Raw genomic sequence first — 20,964 nt, 5'->3', positions numbered from 1 at the left:
CGTTTAATGCCTGTTTCTGCCACTAAATTATAAGCACAAGAAAGCAAAAAACATGTATTTTTTGCTTACTTCTGTATCCCCAGAACCTTGCCCAATCTTTGACATGTAGAAAGCACTCAATGAATATTTGCTACAAATAAAAACTAATACTAACAGTAATTGTTATTTATTATTTGCTTATATTAGATAATATTATAAATGTGCTATTTCAGGGGCATCTGGGTGGCTTAGTCAGTTAAGCATCCAACTCTTATTTCAGCTCAGGTCATGATCTCACAGTTTGTGGGTTCGAGCCCCACGTAGGGCTCTATGCTGACATTGTGGAGCCTGCTTGGGATTCCCTCTCTCCCTCTCTCTCTCTGCCCAATCCCCACTCACACACTCGTGTGCACTTTCTCTCTCTCAAAAATAAACATAAAAGAATAAAAATAAATAAACGTGCTATTTCATTGATAGTTATCCCTACAGGAATCAGCAAGAGGGTAGCACAGACTACATTGTTAGTAAGTAAATACCCTACCACCTTTTTTCAGGGCCCCTATTTCTATATTTAAATCCATTATTACATTCTATCTCTAGCTACCACCAGGCATGGTTATGAGACTCTGAAGTCAGACTAGACCTAAATCCTCATTCTGCTACTATCTTTGTGACTTCAAACAAGTTGGCCTTTCTGGGATGGAGTTTGTTCTCAGATTCATGAGGCTTTAATGAGATCATGCATGTAAAGTGCTTAGTACAATGTCTGGAATATAACATGTACTCAATAATATACTGTTAATATCATACAGATTGTTTAAGCTGAACAAGTACCCATTAAAATGTACAGCAAAAGCGGACTATCAAAGGACCTATGATGGCATGCTATCTCAGCCTGCTAGGGGAAAAACTCCTTCGTGATACAGGTACATGACTGAATCTTCCTATAATCTCGAGAAATAAAGGGAACTGTGAAGGAAGCAAAAAAGGCTACAGATGGTTAAGTCAGAGGCCTCGAAAAATTAAAAGGTGTCGTTTACCTTATGTGCTAGTAAGTCATCTCGAATGCAAAAACAGTAGAGCAGGCCCCAAAGAGTTGGCTTTATCAATGGTAGCAAATCTCTGAGAAGACCAATATAAAATGTATACTTGATCTTATCTATTCTTCTTTGGACCTTTGTGTTCCTGATTTGCCAAAACTGACTACCTTGAGGAAACAACTGTCCATGTCCTTTGAGGAACTTAGCTAACAACCCATTTTCCTCCACTCAAATGTTATCTAATGTGCTTAAGCCATTGCTGCTCCTATGGATAGATACCTTTAAAAAAGGGATCCTAGGGGCACCTGGGTGGCTCAGTCAGTTAAGTGTCCAACTTCAGCTCAGGTCATGATCTCACAGTTCATGAGTTCGAGCCCAGAGCCTAGAGCCGGCTTCAGATTCTGTGTCTTCCTCTTTCTCTCTGCCCCTCCCCTGCTCATGCTCTGTCTTTCTCTCTCTCAAAAATAAACGCTAAATAATAATAATAATAAAGGGATCCTGGGGTAGGAAAAGCCTTCATGATCCAAAGGATTGAATCTCAAATGGTGGAATCTAAGAAAATAAGACATGTGATGCAGGAAATAGATTCAGGAAGAGCACATTGCCCTGTGTGCTTCAAATCAGGCAGTGGTTAGGAGCAGCTGTCTGGAATCAGATGGATGAGATTTCAAATCCAATTTCAAATCCTAGATCTGCAACATACAAACTGGGTAACCCAGGTAAGTTAATTAAACCCATGTCCTCAACTGTAAAATGGGGATAATAAGGATCTATCTTACAGGTTGTTAGAAAGATTAAATGAGATGACATAAAGTCATCCAAGAAGAGTCTGGTATAATTTGAGTGCTCACATATTTTTATTATTTAATCCCATCTGGTAACTGAATAGAGCCAGCCATGGTATTCTTTTCTACAACCATGGTGGGCTCTTCCTAGAGAGCCCTGGGGCCTGTGTGGATTCCCACCCTACTTGTATTCCAGGCACAGGGTGGGCAGAGCACCAATGATGGGAAGCCCAGACCTCTGGCCACTGGTCCCACTTGACCAGTAATAATCACATGGAGGACACAAAGGGGGAAACTTAGAAAGACAGATGAAACTCCTACCTCCCCCAATAAAAAATAAAAGCACAATTCAATATAACTATGCCCAGATTTCTGCTGGCAGAAGTTTGCACACTAATGTTTTACATAAAGGCCACCAGATCAATTAACATCCTGAGTGCTTAAAGGAGTGGGGTAGTGGGAAGTAGGTAATGGGCAAGAGTTTCACTCTCTCCCAACCCCCACAGCAACTATGTGAATGCCCCAGACACCACCTCCCTTCTCAGCAAACCTCAGATTTTCAGACCCCTTTAGTCTGTTCCCAGAACCACAGGTGGTTTCTGCTTCTGTTGACCTTAAAAAACAAAGGAGCCAGTTATTTTTACCAGCAAAATGAATTTATTAGGAATAGCAGAGGAATTGCAATTCAGGACAAGCAAACTATGGCAAACCATAGGCAAACCCAGAGAACAGAGGAGAGGGTTCTGCTTTTACAGGGGAAGAGAGGAAGCTGGGAGGGGCTGTTTCACTGAGTTCTCACTGGCTGGGCTGTTGTTGAGCAAGGAGAAATTCTTCCTTCCTCAGGCTGGGGTACATATAGTAAGCTGCTTCCTGCAGGGAAATGTGAGACAGGCTTCTTACAGCAAGTGGTAATGTGTGAGAGGTCTCCCTTCAGGGCTTCCTGACTCCATTTTAAATGAGGTTTCCTTTACAGTAAAACCTTGGACTGCAAGTAACAGAAAAGCAAACATTTCTAATAAATTTTAACTTGATAAGTGATGTCTTGCAATATGAGTAGTACAAGATGCTGAAAATCACATGATCACAACTGAGCCAATGGTTCTTCCCCCCCCCCCCCTCTCTCACTGCAGGATTGTGGGTGATCACCTCTCATGCTCGGATGCTTGGTCTCAAGCCACGGTGTTTGGCAGAAATCAGTGATTTTTCAGAACGCTGGAAGGTGCCGATAACTGGCACTAGTGTATTTTTTGTCACTTCAAAGCACCTCTGGACAGTCCTTTCCTTCTTCATATAAGAAGAAGCATCGGAATGCTTTGCTTCATTCTAGGTCAGGCTGCTGGCAGACATAGCCCTTTCCTCTGCTGCCTTATTGCCAGTTACATTAAATACAGTATATGGCAAGAGTTCATTAATACTGTACTGTAGTCAACATCCATGCGAGCATATACAATGGCCCCCATGCAGAAAAAGGTTGAAAAGAAAGGCGGTAAGAAGGAGATGATTACGGTGGAAGTTAAGAAGGAATCATTGAGGGGTGCCTGGGTGGTTCCATCGGTTAAGTGTCCAATTTCAGCTCAGGTCATGATCTCACAGTTTGGTTTGTGAATTCAAGCCCTGCGTCGGGCTCTGTGCTGACAGCTCGGAGCCTGGAGCCTCCCTCGGATTCTGTGTTGCCCTCTCTCTCTTCCCCTCCCCTACCTATGCACTGTCTCTCTCAAAAAATAAACATTAAAATTTTTTTTTAAAAAAAGGAGAAACAGGGCACCTGGGTGGCTCAGTTGTGTAAGCGTCCGACTTCGGCTCAGGTCATGATCTCGCGGTCCGTGGGTTCGAGCCCTATGGCAGGGTCTGTGTTGACAGCTCAGAGCCTGGAGCCTGGAGCCTGTTTCGGATTCTGTGTCTCCCGCTCTCTCTGACCCTCCCCCATTCATGCTCTCTCTCTGTCTCAAAAATAAATAAACGTTAAAAAATTTTTTTTATTAAAAAAAAGAAGGAAATCACTGAGAAGTACAAACGAGGTATGCAAGTGGCCAAAATTGCAAGACTTCATAAGAAGTCTACGTTGACCATTTGCACAATATTAAAGAAGAAAGAAGAAACAATGGGACTAGATGCAGCAAAAGGAGTCACGAGAATATCAAAGAAATGGCACGTATTCTGAAAAATGTAGAAAAGTTGCTTCTGGTTTGGATAAATGAGAAGCAACTAGCAGGTGATACAGTGACCAAGAACTTTTATCTGCAAGAAGGCAAAGGCCTTGTACACCAACCTCATAAGTAAACTGCCAGGTACATCAACAGAAAATTAAGAAGTCTTCAAGGCAAGCAGGGGATGGTTTGATAACTTTAAGAGGAGAGGTGGCATCCATAGCATTGTGAGGCACGGACAGGCTGTGAGTTCGGACGCTAAGGCAGCTGAGGCATTTGCTACTGAGTTCCATAAGATCATGGTTTCCAAGTGTTACCTGCCGGAACAAGATTTTAACTGCAATGAGATGGGGCTTTTTTGGAAAGAGATGCCAAAGAGGACCTACATTAAAGAAGAAGAGAATGCAATGTCCGGTCACAAGTCCACAAAAGACCATCTCACCATCTTGCTTTGTGCTAACGCAAGTGGAGATTTCAAAGTCAAGCCCTCGCTTGTGTATCATTCCAAGAATCCATGAGCCTTCAAGAAATGCAAGGTGCAGAAGAGCCAGTTAAATGTTATGTGGAGGTCCAACAACAAGGCTTGGGTCACCTGGATCTTGTTCATTGAGTGGATCAACAAGGTCTTCAGTCCTGCAGTAAAGAAATACCTTTTAGGAAAGAATCTGCCCCTCAAAGCCTTGCTGGTTATGGATAATGCTCCTGCTCATACTCCAGGCTTTGAGGATGACTTACTGGAGGAATCTTAGTTCATTAAGGTCAGGTTCCTTCCTCCCAACACCACTCCAGTCCTCCAATCCATGGATCAGCCGGTCATTTTGAATTTTAAAAAGCTTTACACCAAAGCACTATTTCAGCAATGCTTCAAGGTGACTGAAGGAACAAATCTTACCCTCCAAGAGTTTTGGAAAAATCATTTCCACATCGTGAACTTCCTCAAGATCATCGATAAAGCCTGGGATGGGATCACCAAGAGAACCCTCATCTGCTTGGAGAAAACTGAGGCCTGATTGTGTTCTCAGACATGACTTAGAGAGGCCTGCTCATGAACAGGAGCCGCCAGTTGTCGATGAAATTATAACCCTGGGGAAGATCATGGGACTAGAGGTGAAAGAGGATAAGATTCAAGAGCTGGTGGAGGAATGTGGCCCGGAGCTAACCACCATCAAACTGATGAATCTGCATTGTGAGCAACAGCAAGAGGTTATAGAGGAGATCTCATCTGCAGAGGAGGAGAAAAAGGTGGAGGAATCCCTCACTCCAAAGGAGATTAGGGAGATGTGTAAAATGTGGGAAACAGTGCAAAATTTTTATAGAAAAGCACCACCCAAATACGGCTGTAGCAGTGCAAGCGATGAAATCTGTTTAATGACACTGCAATGTCACATTTCCACAAAATCCTCAAAAGGAGGCAAAAGCAAGTGTCATTGGATAGGTTCCTTGTTAAAGTTGCACAAAAAGAAAAAGATTCCATTGAGCCAATAGATAGCAGTGATTTCGTTAGTGATAGTGAAAGTCGTCCTACACAATAATCCTCCTCTCCCGTCTCCCTCACACCAGCCACGAAAGTTCTCAAAGGTAAGTGCAGGTTATTTATCTTTCTTTATATTTTATGTTTTATTATTTTGAAGTGTATTACAGTATTGTAATCATTTTTTATGAATATTTTTGGGTTGTGGGATGAATCATCTGAGTTTCCATTCTTTCTTATGGGGAAATTCGCTTTGATATAGAAGTGCTTTGGATTACAAGCATGTTTCCGAAATAGATTATGCTTGCAAACCAAGGTTTTACTGTATTTTCATATTTCCCCCTTTTGATCAAGGTCTTTCTTCAAAAGCATTGCTGAACAGGAATCAGGGTTGTGATTTTTTGGTGTCTTTTTTTTTTTTCATATTTAGTGGTTTCGTCCCCTTGGTGCCAGAAAGGATCTTCCTTGATGGTCACAACCCATATAAAAGGGAAAGTGGATAGACTGGAAACCACTGAGGTCACGTTTGAGTAACAGGGAAGGGTAGGAGGGAGAACTGTCAGACATTTCCCCTCTGAGGTAAACGCTGAAGATCATCTTGAAGCACTAAGCTAGCATCACCCTATTAGGCATGTCGTTTCTACAAAGGTTTGACAGGCAACATGTATAAAGTTTAAAAATGATTACATGGGGTGCCTGAATGGCTCAGTCAGTTAAGTGTCTGACTTCGGCTCAGGTCATGATCTCATGGTTCATGGGTTCAAGCCCCGCACTGGGCTCTGTGCTGACAGCCTAGAGCCTGGAGCCTGCTTCAGATTCTGTGTCTCCCTATCTCTGCCCCTCCCCCCACTCACTCACTCACTCTCTCTCTCAAAAAATGAATATTTTTAAAATGTTTTAATAAAAATAAAAATGATTAAACAGAGTAAGATGAGGAGCAGACATTCTACATGGAACTGTCCCAGCTTAAAAGGGGTCTTTTGGGTTTTTTGGTTTGTTTTTTTTTTCAAATTTTTATTTAAATTCTACTTAGTTAACACAGTGCAATATTGGTTTCAGGGACAGAATTCACTGATTCATCACTTACATACAACACCCAATGCTCATCACAACAACTGCCCTCCTTAATGCCCATCACCCATCTAGCCCATCCCCCACCCCCCTCCCTCCATCAACCTTCAGTTCTCTATGTTTAGTCTCTTATCGTTTGTCTCTCTCTTTTTTATTTCCCTTCCCCTATGTTCATCTGTTTTGTTTCTTAAATTCTACATAGGAGTGAAATCATATGTTATTTGTCTTTCTCTGACTGACTTATTTCACTTAGCATAATATCCTCTAGCTCCATCCACATAGGAGCAAATGGCAAGATTTCATTCTTTCTGATGGCTGAGTAATATTCCATTGTGTGTATGTATATATATGTGTGTGTCCAGTGTGTGTGTGTGTGTGTACACACAAACACATACATATATGTCATCTTCTTCATCCATTCATCAGTTGATGAACATTTGGACTCTCCATAATTTGGCTATTATTGATAATGCTGCTATAAACATCAGAGTACATGACCCATTTGAATCAGTATTTTTGTATCCTTTAGGTAAATACCTAGTAGTGCAATTGCTGGGTTGTAGGGCAGTTCTATTTTTAGCTTTTTGAGGACCCTCCATACTGTTTTCCAGAGTGAACGCACCAGTTTGCATTCCCACCAACAGTGCAAAAGGGTTCCCTTTTCTCTGCATCCTCACCAACACCTGTTGTTTCTTGTGTTGTTAAATTTTAGCCATTCTGACAGGTGTGAGGTGGTATCTCATTGTGGTTTTGATTTGTATTTCCCTGATGGTGAGCGATCTTGAGCATTGTTTCATGTGTCTGTTAGTCATCTGGATGTCTTCTTTGGAAAAATGTCTATTCATGTCTTCTGCCCATTTCTTCACTGGGTTATTTGTTTTTTGGGTGTTGAGTTTGATTAAGTTCTTTGTAGATTTTGGATACTAGCCCTTTGTCTTCTATGTCATTTGCAAATATCCTCTCCCATTCCACAGGCTGCCTTTTAGTTTTGCTGATTGTTTCCTTCGGTGTTCAGAAGCTTTTTATCTTGATGAGGTCCCAATAGTTCATTTTTGCTTTTGTTTCCCTTGACTCCAGCAATGTATCTAGTAAGAAGTTGGTATGGCCAAGGTCAAAGAGGTTGCTGCCTGTGCTCTCCTCTAGGATTTTGAAGGTTTCCCGCCTCACATTTAGGTCTTTCATCTATTTTGAATTTATTTTTGTGTATGGTGTAAGAAAGTGGTGTGGTCCAGTTTCATTCTTATGCATGTTGCTGTCAAGTTTTCCCAATATCATTTGTTGAAAAGACCATCTTTCAACAAAGGATATTCTTTCCTGCTTTGTCAAAGATTAGTTGACCATATAGTTGTGGGTCCATTTCTGGGTTTTCTATTCTGTTCCACTGATATATGTGTTTGCTTTTGTGCCAGTACCATACTGTCTTGATGACTACAGCTTTATAATATAGCTTGAGGGGCATCTGGGTGGCTCAGTTGGTTAAGTGTCCAACTTCGGCTCAGGTCATAATCTCATGGCTTATGAGTTCAAACCCTGCATCAGGCTCTCTGCTGTCAGCACAGAGCCTGCTTCGAATCCTCTATCCCTCTCTCTCTCTGCCCCTCCCCCACTGGCTTTCTCTCTCTCTCTCTCTCTCTCAAAATAAATAAACTTTAAAAAATAATAATAATATAGCTTGAAATCTAGAATCATGATGCCTCCAGTTTTGTTTTTCTTTTTCAGGATTACTTTGGCTCTTCGGGGTCTTTTGTAGTCCTATATAAATTTTAGAATTATTTGTTCTAACTCTGTGAAAAATGCTGGTGGTATTTTGATGGGGATCACATTAAATGTGTAGATTGCTTTAGGTAGCATAGACATTTTAACAATGTTTGTTCTGGGGCACCTAGGTGGCTCCGCCGGTTAAGCGTCTGACTCTTGATTTCGGGTCATGTCATGATCTCATGGTTTGTGAGACTGAGCCCCATGTCAGGCTCTGTGCTGACAGCCTGGAGCCTGCTTGGGATTCTCTCTCTCCCTCTCTTTGCCCTCCCCCTGCTTCTTGGGATTCTCTCTCCCTCTCTCTCTGCCCCTCCCCTGCTTGTGTGTGCATTCTCTCTCTCTCAAAATAAATAAACTTAAAAAAAAAAAACGTAAGTTCAAAAAAAAACTAAGAAAAAAAATGTTTGTTCTTCCAATCCATGAGCATGGAATGCTCTTCCATTTCTTTGTGTCCTCTTCAATTTCTTTTACCAGTGTTCTATAATTTTCAGAGTACAGATCTTTTACCCTCTTTGGTTAGCTTTATTCCTAGGCATCTAACTGTTTTTGGTGCAATTGCAAACGGTATCAATTCCTTGATTTCTTTCTCTCCTGCTTCGTTATTGGTGTATAGAAATGCAACCGATTTCTGTACTTTGATTTTATATCCTATGACTTTGCTGAACTCATGTATTAGTTCTAGCAATTTTTTGGTGAAGTCTTTTGGGTTTTCTACATAGAGTATCATGTCATCTATAAATAGTGAACGACTCTCTTCTTCCTTGCCAATCTGGATGCCTTTTATTTCTTTTTGTTGTCAGATCACTGAGGCTGACTTCCAATACTATGTTAAATAGTAATGGTGAGAGTGGACATCCTTGTCTTATTCCTGTAAAGTGGTCTTTTCTAAAAGCCTTACAAAGAGAAGCTAGCTCATTTGTATTTTCCTTGGGTCCAGGGGAACAAAAAATATTTAAATAGTGAAGAATAGGGACGCCTGGGTGGCTCAGTCGGTTAAGAGTCCAGCTCTGAATTTTGGCTCAGGTCATGATCTCATGGTTCATGGGTTTGAGCGCCACATCAGGCTCCACACAGAGCCTGCTTGTAATTCTTTCTCCCTCTCTCTCTGACCCTCCCTCCCCCCTGCTTGCACGCTCACCCTCTCAAAAATAAACTTTTAAAAAAATAAATAGGGAAGAACAGATCAAAGTTTCTGGTATGTCAGATCCAACAGTCAGAAAGGTTCCCTTTTTGCAACAGATTGGGCCATGAAAGAAAGGGAGAAAATAAGGTAAGAAGCAGCAGCAAGAAAAAGGTATACAGGTCTGGCCCAGTCATCTTGGGAAAGCTGTCTCCTTCAGCTGTCGTCTGCTTCAATTCCTGGAAATCTTTATTTCCAGGTCATCAGCTGACATGCAGATCTAGTCAGGGTTTGGTGCTTTCTTTGGATGTGACACATGGGGGGCGGTGCCTGGCTGGCTCAGTAGGAAAAGCATGCAACTCTTGATCTCGGGGTTGTGAGTTCAAGCCCCACATTGGGTGTAGAGATTACTTAAAAAATAAAATCTTTAAAAAAAAAAAAGGTGTGACACATGGATCCAAGAGTCATTTCCTTGGAGTTTGGCAGCAGAAGGGTTGGTTAACAGTACCTGATAGGGGCCTTTCCAACAGGGTTGAAGAGAGTCTTTCTGGAAATGTATTTTCCAATAGGTGAAATCTCTAGGCTGCAAGGCATGATGCTTAAGGTCTTTGTCTCCCAGGGACACACTGTGGAAAGATTGTTCTACTAAAGCATAGTTATTCTCAACAGAAGCAATTAGGCCTTTTCAATACTGAAGTATATCCTCCTTTACCATTTGTGGATCGAAAGAAGCAGGAGCCAAGTACACTGGCCATCATGTGAGTATCTCAAAGGGTGAGAGTTTATAAGTTCCAATAGAGATAGACCTGAGATTTAGAAAAACTAATGGCAGTGCTTTTGCCCAGTGTATTTGAAGGGTCTCTACATATTCTTCTTAAGGATGTCATTAGTGTGTTTGACTAGCCCTGATGATTAAGGATAGTAAGGACAGTGGAAGTGTTGTAACACTGGCCAAACAGCACAGACCTGTTGAAGCGTTCCCTGGTCACTATGAAGTTCAAGAGGGATCCCCCAGGTAGGGATGATCTTTTCTAGTAGGATTTTAGCCACAAAGTGGCAGTCCAGTGAGAAAACATACAAACCATTACCAAAACATAGTTATATGCATGAGATTGGGAGAAGCTGAATAAAACCCATCTGCCAAACTTTGAGTGGTCCATTGGGCAAATTAAAGTGTCGAGGAACAATGCAGACAGGTTTTCCTGAATCGTATTTCAGGCAGGTGGGGCAAGCAAAGTAGGCATTCTATGGCCTTGCTAATATTTACCCACTAGTATTGGCCCCAAAGGCCTCATAAATGTTTTCATTTTCATCAGAAGACCAATGACTGGATACATGTACAGTAGTCGTAATGGAAACTTTAGAGTCTCTGGCAACACTGGATTATTATTTGGCCCAACCCAGAGTTTTCTTTTCTTAATCGAACCAACAGTTATTAGGTTTCCAATATTGATTTTCCTTTCTGGGGCTGACTGTTGGGCATCTCTAGTCAATTTCTGAGATTATCATTTGTGCGGGGGATATCCCTTTGGATCATGACAGAAGTCTGGTTGTTAGTTCCTTTGAGAGCAGTGTTCTTTGTGGAAATATCAATAAGGTGGTTTCCTCCGGCCTGTAAGGAATCCAGTTTGGAATGTGCGGGGATCTTGATACTGGCCAAAGCATCTGGCAAGAGTATGGCACCTAATAATCCCTGAATATTAAGGCCATTTTTAATTTTGTCCCCACTGTACGTGAGGGAGCCTCACTATTTCTATAGCATCCCAAAGTCAGGAGCTACCCCAAAGGCCTACATACTGTTGGTATAGATATTTGCAGTTTTGCCCTTGGCTAAAATGCAGGTCCAAGCAAGAACATATCATTCAACCTGTGGGGCCAAGGTAGCTGAGGGCAAAACTGCTGCCTTGAGGACTTCAAAAAAAATTGTAATAGCATACCCAACATAGTATTTGCCATTTTCACCTTTTAAATAAGAACTACTGGTAAACCACAAGAAGCTCACTTTATCCAAAGGAGTTTGCTATAAGCCAACACGGGGAGTCATGAGTATTGTCCACAGAGAAGGAAGAATGGTGTCAGGGTTAAGATCATTACCACAAGAGAGTTTGGAATCCAATTTGCACAGTGGTCAGCCAGCCTGAGAAAACCTTGTAATTGGCTTAGTTTGGAGAAACTCAGGATGCCATGAAGTCTAACTGGATCTAAATGTAGTCTTTGTTCTGAACTCAGGTGCCTCAAATATCAAGCCAGAGTCTGAGTAAACTGCAGTGTCTCCTGGGAAGCTTTGTGTCCCTTTAAGGCTAACAGCCTGAACTGGTGAAGGCTGTCTTCCTGCAAAGCCACCTGAGAAGGGGAGCAGAGAAGCAAGTCGCCTAAGTATTGTAATAAAGCAGAACTTCCAGGTAACTTGATATCAGCTAAATCCACTTTTAAGGTTTGGGAGAAGTAGGAAGGACTTTCAGTAAAACCCTGGGGCATTACTGTACAAATACACTGTTTTCCTTCCCCAAAAGGCAAAGAGATATTGACTGGCCTTATCCACAAAGAAATCAATCACAGTGAAAAATCTGATGGAGCAAATAAAAGACGTTGCAGGGTCATCTGATTCACCTAGTTGGCAATTTTAGTTGTTGCTATCAAATTCTAGAATTACTTCCCCCTTTCAGGAGAAAAAAATTGCAATATGATATTTTTCTACGAAATCTCAGCCCAATAAATGAATAGGGCAGAGGAACTAAGAAGAAGGAGTATCTCTCAAAGGGTCTAAACAAGAAGGAATTGTTTTAAAGATAGGAACCTATTGGGACGCCTGGGTGGCTCAGTCGGTTGAGCATCTGACTTCGGCTCAGGTCATGATCTCATGGTTTGAGTTCAAGCCCTGCATCGGGCTCTGTGCTGACAGCTAAGAGCCTGGAGCCTGCTTCAGATTCTGTGTCTTCCCTCTCTTCTGCCTCTCCCCGGCTCACGCTCTGTCTCTCTCTCTCTCTCACTCAAAAATAAATAAACATTAAAAAATTTTTTTAAAAAAGACAGGAACCTGTTGAGGTTTATTAGAGACCCCCACTACTTGAAACATTTAAGTACTCTGAGCAGGGGCTGTTTAAACAGTGGGGTTGTGGGCTGCCTGGGTGGTTCATTCAGTTACGCGTCTGACTCTTGGTTTCAGTTCAGGTCATGATCTCACAGTTTGTGAGTTCAAGCCCCACGCTGGGCTCTATGCTGACAGCACAGAGCCTGCCTGAGATTCTCTCCCTCCCCCCCACCTCCCTTCCTCCGCCCCTCCCCTGCTTGCTCTCTCTCTCTCTCTCAAAAATAAATAAACAAAAAAAATTTAAACAGTGGAGTTGAGCACTGAGAGTGTACGTCTGGTGTCATAAGGACAGAGAGAGATCATCCCAAATCTGGAGAGTTTTTCCTCCAAGTTGGTGAAGAGGAAGGATTGAGAAAAGCCTCTGCAGTTCTTTTGAGTCCTGTAGTTGGGAGTTTGGAGGGCACTGAAAGGTCAGTTAGAGGGCTGAAGGCACCTGCAACGCTTATGTTTGGAACAATCTTCCTTCCAATGTCCTGTTTGTTTGCAATAATCACAGAGACCAGGAGAGGGTTGGTTTTGTTTTATGGGCCTCCATTTGTTGGGAGTTGAAAATTAAGGATTTTAGTGGTCTTCCTTGTAGTTGACTTCTCTAGGGTGTGGGTGGGCCAGTTTGCTAAAATGACTAAATCTGCGTGGACAGTGTCCCATTCCATCCTAGCCCTTTTAACTTACAAGAGGAAAATCCCAGTTCAGCGCTTTAATGAATACAGAGTTGAAGGGTAGCTGAGTGGATTCAACATCCATAGGGAGACCAGAATATTCCTTAATAACCGTTTAGAGATGACAGTAATAGTCGTGCACAGGTTCATGGGTTTCTGGGAGCGAGTCTCAATCTTATTCCAATCAACAGTTTTGGGAAAGCCCTAGGGAGCCAGGTAAAGTCATTTAGCAATTTCCCAGCCTGATCATATAAAAAGGCATGGGGTTGATCTCTCATTTAAAGTTCTAAAGATTTTTCAGGATCATCCCAATTAGCTGTTTTCATCCAGCGTTGGGCCTGGCCTTTACCAACAAGCATGTGAACTAGCTGGTACAAATCTGAGGAACCTGGTTGGTAGGTCTGGATGACTATATTAAATTCCTTGTCAAATCTAAAAGGATCGTCAGTAACTCCAGCAAAATCTTTCACTATGGCTCATAGTTCAGCCTTAGTCCAGGGGACATGGGAAAGAAATTAGGGGCTTAGCATCAGGATTGTCCAAGAGTTTAATTTTAAAGGGGCAGGTTCTAATGGGTTCAGAGAAGGGAGAGGGAAGAGGTTCAGAGACAAAGGGGAAGTTCACTGAGAGAAATAGAATGAGGAAGCAGAGGATGTAAAGGAGGTGGGGACAGAGACAAAGAGGACAAAAGGAAGAAAGAGCCCTCAAAAGGTTTTTTGCATTCTTTCTATTATTTGTTCACCTTGGTTAATTTAAAATGGTTTTTGTAGAAACAAGATTTTAGAGTCTTGGATACTCTTGGAAGCGTCAAGATATTAATTGAAATAGGTGTCCCATCCAGTTTGTTTTATTTTAGAGCTTCAAATTTGGTTCTAAGAAAGTTTGGGAAGAGGTGTGCCTGGGTGGCTCAGTCAGCTAAGCATCCAATTTTGACTCAGGTTCGTGAGTTGGAGCCCCACGTGGGGCTCTGTGCTTACAGTGATGAGCCTGCTCTGGATTCTCTGTCTGTCTCTCTCTCTCTTCTGTGGATTCTCTCTGTCTCTATCACTCTCTCTCTCTCTCTCTCTCTCTCTCTCTCTCTCAAAAATAAATATTAAAAAAAAAGTTTGGGAAGATCAAAAGTTCCCCATAACAGCCACTGGAGTCCTAAGTTATTCTGTGTTAACCTGGCCCAATTAGTTAAAAATGCACATGAGGAAGTACCATAGTTTTTAAACATAAAAACTGGCTGGGGTCCCAAAAGGAGGACCCTCCTGAGAAAATTTAGCAGATTGAGATCCCATTACTCAAAAGAAGGTTCAGGAAACAGATTACTCACCAGGAAAGACAACACCTTCACACACACACACACACACACACACACACACACACACACAATTTTAACAGATCCAGAATAAAGTCGGAGAGCTCAACCGAAAGCAGGGAGCTCGGATCCGAGAAGAGACTTACCAAACTGAAAGGAAGCAGAGAGTACTAGGCACTCAAGTGGGTACTTCACATGGTTCTGAGGGTCATTAGTTCCTCAGGGGTTCATCTCTTTTGGGTCCCATCTGGGTCACCGTATAATGTTGACCTTAAAAAACAAAAGAGCCAGTTATTTTACCAGCAAAATGACTTTACTCAGATATAGCAGAGGAATTGCAATTCAGGGCAGGAAAACTATGGTTAACAGGCAGATCCGGAAAACAGCAGAGAGGGGCCAGCTTTTACAGGGGAAAGGAGGAAGCTGGGAGGGGCTATTCCACTGCATTCTCACTGACTGGGTTGTTGCTGGACAAGGAGAAAATCTTCCTCCTGCTGGTGTAAGTAAGCTGCTTCCTCTTGGGGAGTGTGAGATAGGCTTCTTCCAGCAACTGGTAATGCATGAGAGCTGCCCCTTCAGGACTTCCTGACTCCATGATAATTTTTTTTCATGTTTATTATTTTGATAGACAGAGGGCAAGCAGCAGAAGGGTCAGAGAGAAAGGGAGACACGGAATACAAAATAGGCTCCAGGCTCCGAGCTGTCAGCACAGAAGCCAACGCGGGGCTTGAACCCACGAACTGCTAGATGATGACCTAAGCTGAAATCAGACACTTAACCAACTGAGCCACCCAGGTGCCCTCGACTCCATTTTAAATGAAGTTTCCTTTATTTCCACACTTCCCACTTTAAAGTCTCCAAACTTTTCCCAAGTCCTTCCTCCCAATCAAGATGTACCTGTTCATTCCCTCACAACTTCACAAGGTGTCAGTGCTGTAATTCAGGGCTAAGGCACACTAGTATTTTGATGATTTTGTTTCCCATGTGCCCCACATAAGAGTTTCCAGGAATGTATTATAAAGGATATTAAGTCAGCAAATATTGTTTAGGGGCCTAGTGTGAACCTTGCATTGTGCTAGATCCTATAACACTGTACCAAGGACAGAAAATTTGCCACAGTCGGTCTATCCAGCCTACTACCCACTTGCTAACATTATCAACAAAAAAACGTTTCTGGAAAATGTTCCACAAAGAAGGAACATTCATACAACCTTTCTAGCAGGCAATTTAGCCAACCGTAAAAAAAAAACTTTAAAATTTTTACATAAGCTTTGACTCTGTAATTTTACTAAGAATTTATACTAAGGAAGTAATCAGAGATATACACAAAGGTGCAAGTGCAATGATGTGTATTGCGGTAGTATTTATAGTACTGAAAACAATCTAAATATCCAAAATAGAGGACTGGGTAAATAATTCATTCAGTGTCCACATGATAGAATATTGTATATACATTAAAGTACTATTAATACAAGACTCTTGAAAGACAAGAAAAATCTATTGCTGACTGTGAAATTTCTGTTTTAATTTTATGCACAGAAAAAAACTGAAAAGATATACCTTAAATGTTGAAAAAAATGGTTATCTCAAATTGATAGGATTATCAATGACCTTTTTTGAACTCCATGTTCTAAATTTTCCACAGGAAACAATCTTTTTTAGTTGGAAAAAATGAAAGTTACCTATGTTTTTAATGTTTAATGTTTATTTTTGAGAAAGAGAAAGAATGTGAGCAGGGTGAGGGGCAAGGGGGAGGAGAGGATCCAAAGAGGGTCCTGTATGGACAGCAGAGAGCCTGATGTGGGACTCGAACTCAAGAACCGCGAGATCATAACCTGAGCTGAAGTCAGATGCTTAAACCAACTGAGCCACCCAGGCACTCCTATTTTTTAAATTTGATACTCCTGGAGAAGGACTGTTTGTCTTCTTTATATAACATTAAGGAGTAACAATATTCCCAGCTTCTCCTGATGTAGCCATTTATAGTTTTGCATTTATAAATGTGTCTAACGCTTTTAATCCTTTGACTTCTGGTTAGTAACTTCTTGTACTATTATTTTCTCAAAATAATTACATTCAAAGAAGATTGCAAGAAGTGTACAGGGAAGTCCCATGCACTGTTTCCTCAGTAGCCCCTAATGTTAGCATCTTATACAACTATAGTGAGCTCCTAATGCTAGCATCTTACATAACTATAGTGCAATATCAAAATCAAGAAACTGGGGCACCTGGGTGGCTCAGTTGGTTGAGTGTCCAACTCTTGATTTCAGCTCAGGTCATGATCCGAGGGTAGTGGGATCAAGCCCTGCATCAGGCTCCATGCTGAGCACTGAGCCTCTCTTTCTCTCCCTTTGCCCCTCACCCCTGCTCACATGCTCTCTCTCTAAACTAAAAAAAAAAAAAAAAAAAAAAAAAAAAAAAACAAGAGAGGTGCTTGGGTAGGTTAAATGTCTGACTTCGGCTCAGGTTATGACCTCCTGGTTCATGAGTTCAAGCCCTGCATCCAGCTCTGTGCTGACAGCTCAGAGCCTGGAGCCTGCTTCAGATTCTGTGTCTCCCTCTCTCTATGCCCCTCCCCTGCTCACATTCTGTCTCTCTCTCTCTCTCTCTCTCTCTCTCTCTCTGAAAAATAAACGTTTAAAAAAATTTTTAAATCTCCTAATGGCAAAAGCCGTAAATTTTTAAAAACAAACAAATAAATAAATAAGAAATTGACATTGGTATAATCCTCCTTGCTTATTCAGATTTTACCAGTTATAAATGTACTCATTTATGTCTGAGTGTATGGGGCAGTGGGTGTTTAATTCTATATAATTCTATCATACATATAGCCTTGCATAACCACCACCACAATCAAGATAAAGAACATTTTCATCACAACAAGGATCCCTCGTGTTACCCTTTTATAGCCGCACTTACCTCCCTCCCTCTCCAATTCCCCAACCCTTAGCAACCACTAAATATCCATCACTATAATTCTGTCACTTCAAGAATGTTATGCAAATAGAATCACACAAGTTATAACCTTTTCAAATTAGCCTTTTTCACTCAGAATAACTGTCTAGAGATTCATTCAGGTTGTCACAAGTGTCAATAGTTTGTTCCTTTTTCTTGTTAAGTAGTATTTCTAGGTATGGATATACTAGTTTGTGTGACCATTCTTTCATGGAAGGGCATCTGGGCCATGTTCCAGTTTTGAGCTATTACAAATAAAATTTCTATGGACATTCACATTTTACTTTTTTTTTTTAATTTTTAATTTATGTCATCCAAAAACCCAAGAAAGCCTCCTCCTCCTATATACCAGGACTTGTTGAATGAATCTATGTTTGCCTTACTAATACTGGCACAGTTTTGTGAGAAAAAAAAGCTAGATTAAGAAAAGACCAAGGAGGGGCAGCAGGATGGCTCAAGTCAGTTAAGTGTCTGAATTTGGCTCAGGTCATAATCTCCCAGTTTGTGAGTTCAAGCCCCACATGGGGCCCTGTGCTGACTGCACAGAGCCCGCTTAAGATCCTGTCTCCCTCTCTCTGTGTCCCTCCCCTGCCCACACTCTGGCTCTCTCAAAAATAAAAATAAACATTTAAAAAAGAAAGAAAGATGGGGCGCCTGGGTGGCTCAGTCGGTTAAGCGTTGGACTTCGGCTCAGGTCGTGTTCTTACGGTTCGTGGTTCAAGCCCCACACGGGGCTCTGTGCTGACAGCTCGGAGCCTGGAGCCTGCTTCTGATTCTGTGTCTCCCTCTCTCTCTGGCCCTCCCCCACTCACTCTGTCTCTCAAAAATAAATAAACATTAAAAACTTTTTTTAAAAGAAAGGAAAGAATATGGAGTTATACCATATTTTCTCTGTGAATTATACATTTTAATGTATTTGTCTCTGCCCCTTGACTATGAACTACATGGAGGCAGGGATCATGACTAAATTGCCTCTCCTCCTAGCGCAGGGCATAGGACCTAGCATAGACTAGGTGTTTAGAAAATGTTAGGATGTCTTGGGGAGGGTGAGGCTCAAGGATAGATGTTTATAACAAACTCCACAGGGGTGCCTGGGTGGCTCAGTCGGTTGAGCGTCCGACTTCGGCTCAGGTAATGATCTCGCGGTCTGTGAGTTCGAGCCCCACGTCGGGCTCTGTGCTGACAGCTCAGAGCCTGGAGCCTGCTTCGGATTCTGTGTCTCCCTCTCTCTCTGCCCCTCCCCTGCTCGTGTTCTGTCTCTCTACCAAAAATAAATAAACATTAAAAAAAATTTATAACAAACTCCACAGTTTATACTAGGTAGTCAGGATTAAGAACTACTATTTAGCTGAATAAACAAAAATGGAGAGGGGAAGAAGGAAAGCTCATGATAGAAGAGAGCAGACTCAGGCTGGCAAGGGGACTTAGGTGCAGGACAGGGGTACTGACCTTCCATTATCTTTCTCCACCTTACAGAAAGTTCTGTGTCCACATTAACCTCTAGACTGCATGGTAGGGAATCAGTAATTTCCAGCACTATGTGTGAGAAGTGCTATTGCTGAATCCCTATGTCTGACTGGGCCAGAGAAGACAGCTTTCATCTGCTCTGTGAGGTTTTACCTATTTGAAAGGCTGCTCCACACATCTTTGGAGCCACAGACACCTTGAAGAGTTTGATGGAAAAAGCATTTGGTGATATGAATTACCTAGAGGTGCTTATATGTTTAGATGGCATAATTATGTTTGGCAGAGCTCTGGAGAACAATGGCTCCTTATATTACTGAATCACCTGGGAAACAGCCTAAAACTGTCCCTTGACAAATGCCAGGCCTGCCAGACCTCAATAAAATACAGTGGACATATAAAATCACAAGAAGGGATGGGCAGACTCTAGAAATATCACTGGTCAGGTCCCAACATTTTAAAACATTAAGGGGATTCAGCAGACACTACAGGAGCTGGCTGAAGGATTGTTCAAAGATTGCAAAACCCCTCAATGAGTTTGCTCAGGGTGATCAGATCAGAACTGGAGCACACCTGAGTTGAAGAGGGAGAGGAAGGCAGGTCAAAATACCGGGGCCTGGCAGTCGGGAAGATCTGTGCTTGGGGCACAACTATGTTGCATATCAAAATAAAGCTGCCCTTGTAGGAGGTGGGAAACAACCCACCCCCCACCCCCACCAAAATAAACAAAGCAGTTTTCACCCAAACTGCTCTCATGAGCCCTTCCTCTTGAGCTTTTGGAGATCGGCAGGCTGCCTCACTCAGAGTTCTGTTTTAGCACATGTTGTCTTCCACCACCAAGACCTTTTATAAATTGATGCCAGTTTTGAAGACTTCAGATCTGTGCTATGTCATAAAGACCCAGAGGTGAGGATAACCATCACATTTGCCAAGCAAGGTCTGACAGCTCATGAGACTTGGGATCCAATTTTGAAAACTGAGTTTGTAGCACAAAGTGAACAATTACAGACAACACCCTCGGGTACCTGGTGTCCTGGAAGGCAGAGCTTTGGAGCTGAAGGCAGGCCTAGGCAAATTGTTTGAGGAAAGGGCATTTCCTTTATGGGAGAGAGTTGAACTAATAGCTAAGTGGGGAGAGTGGGGAGGAAGGAGTAAAGCAAGTACAGGCTCGGTCTCTGGGAGTGAGAGGACACCTGCAAAATGCTTTCCCTAAGCTGGCTTGGAGCCAAGTCAGCTCTAACTCAAGAAGGTGAGCCCTGCTTCGCTTTTCTTCACAGGCCCTCAAAATGCTTATTTTGGCCTCCACCTGCCCTACTGAGGGCTGCAGTTTAAAATCTCATAGTGGAAGGGCACCTGGGTGGCTCAGTCAGTTAAGCATCTGACTTTGGCTCAGGTCATGATCTCACAGTTTCTGAGTTCAAGCCCTAAGTCGGGCTTGCTGCTGTCAGTGCAGAGCCCACTGCAGATATCCTCTCCCACCCTCTTTCTCTGCCCACCCCTGACTCTCGCTCTGTCTCTCAAAAATAAATAAACATAAAAAAACTCATATTGGAACGTTGTAAGGGTATGACCCAGAGGTCCCTGTTCTCCTCCAAGCTGAGAACTGGCATGATCCCAGTGTATGCCCTGGGGTCTACCTTTCTTGAAGAAAAAGGGACCATGGCAGCCCAGGTGCTGACAACCACATTTTACATCAACAAAATAGCTGAAAACGATAGTAGTGTTGCCAAAAGCAGGACTGGTGAAAGCCAGAAAGAGCACAACTGATGTAGTATTAATGCAGTGGGCCCTCAGTGGCAACTGTGAGTATGGCCCTGAAGAAGAAGCCAGTAGATTATCATTATTCCTATAATTTGGGTTGATTACTGTACATTTTCATCCAAAAGAAGACAGTTTTGGGGGCACCTGGGTGGTTCAGTCGGTTAAGCATTCAACTCTTGGTTTTGGCTCAGGTCATGATCTCACGGTTCGTGAGTTCGAGCCCTGTCAGGCTCTGTGTTGGCGGCTTGGAGCCTGGAGCCTGCTTCAGATTCTGTGTCTCCCTTTCTCTCTGCCCCTCCCCTATGCACACTGTCTCTGTCTCTCTCAAAATAAATAAACTTTTTTTAAAAAGACAGTTTT

The 20,964-nt window shown here is 42.3% G+C and overlaps 2 long non-coding RNA genes across 2 annotated transcripts in view; both read right to left on the bottom strand.

Moving 5' to 3' along the window:
• Positions 1-2,441: 2,441 nt before the first annotated feature.
• LOC124513776 (uncharacterized) lies at positions 2,442-3,606 on the bottom strand. Its single transcript, XR_006962529.1, has 2 exons — positions 3,570-3,606; positions 2,442-2,674 (listed from the first exon to the last, which is right to left on the bottom strand). It is a non-coding gene; the product is annotated as an uncharacterized LOC124513776 (long non-coding RNA).
• Positions 3,607-4,538: 932 nt separating this feature from the next.
• The window catches only part of LOC124513780 (uncharacterized), a 28,603-nt gene continuing 12,177 nt past the window's right edge, over positions 4,539-20,964 (bottom strand). Inside the window, exons 3-4 of the long non-coding RNA XR_006962530.1 lie at positions 14,571-14,694; positions 4,539-4,584 (exon numbers count right to left, since the gene is read on the bottom strand). This is a non-coding gene — a long non-coding RNA (uncharacterized LOC124513780). The remainder of the gene's footprint in view (positions 4,585-14,570; positions 14,695-20,964) is intronic.

Source organism: Lynx rufus, unplaced genomic scaffold (assembly GCF_022079265.1).
Source record: "Lynx rufus isolate CCGP_SWC_20201006 ecotype Redwood Valley unplaced genomic scaffold, mLynRuf1.p SCAF_19, whole genome shotgun sequence".
Classification (NCBI taxonomy): Eukaryota; Metazoa; Chordata; class Mammalia; order Carnivora; family Felidae; genus Lynx; species Lynx rufus.
Note: the sequence above shows the minus strand (reverse complement) of the source record. Positions and strands in the feature narration are given on the sequence as shown.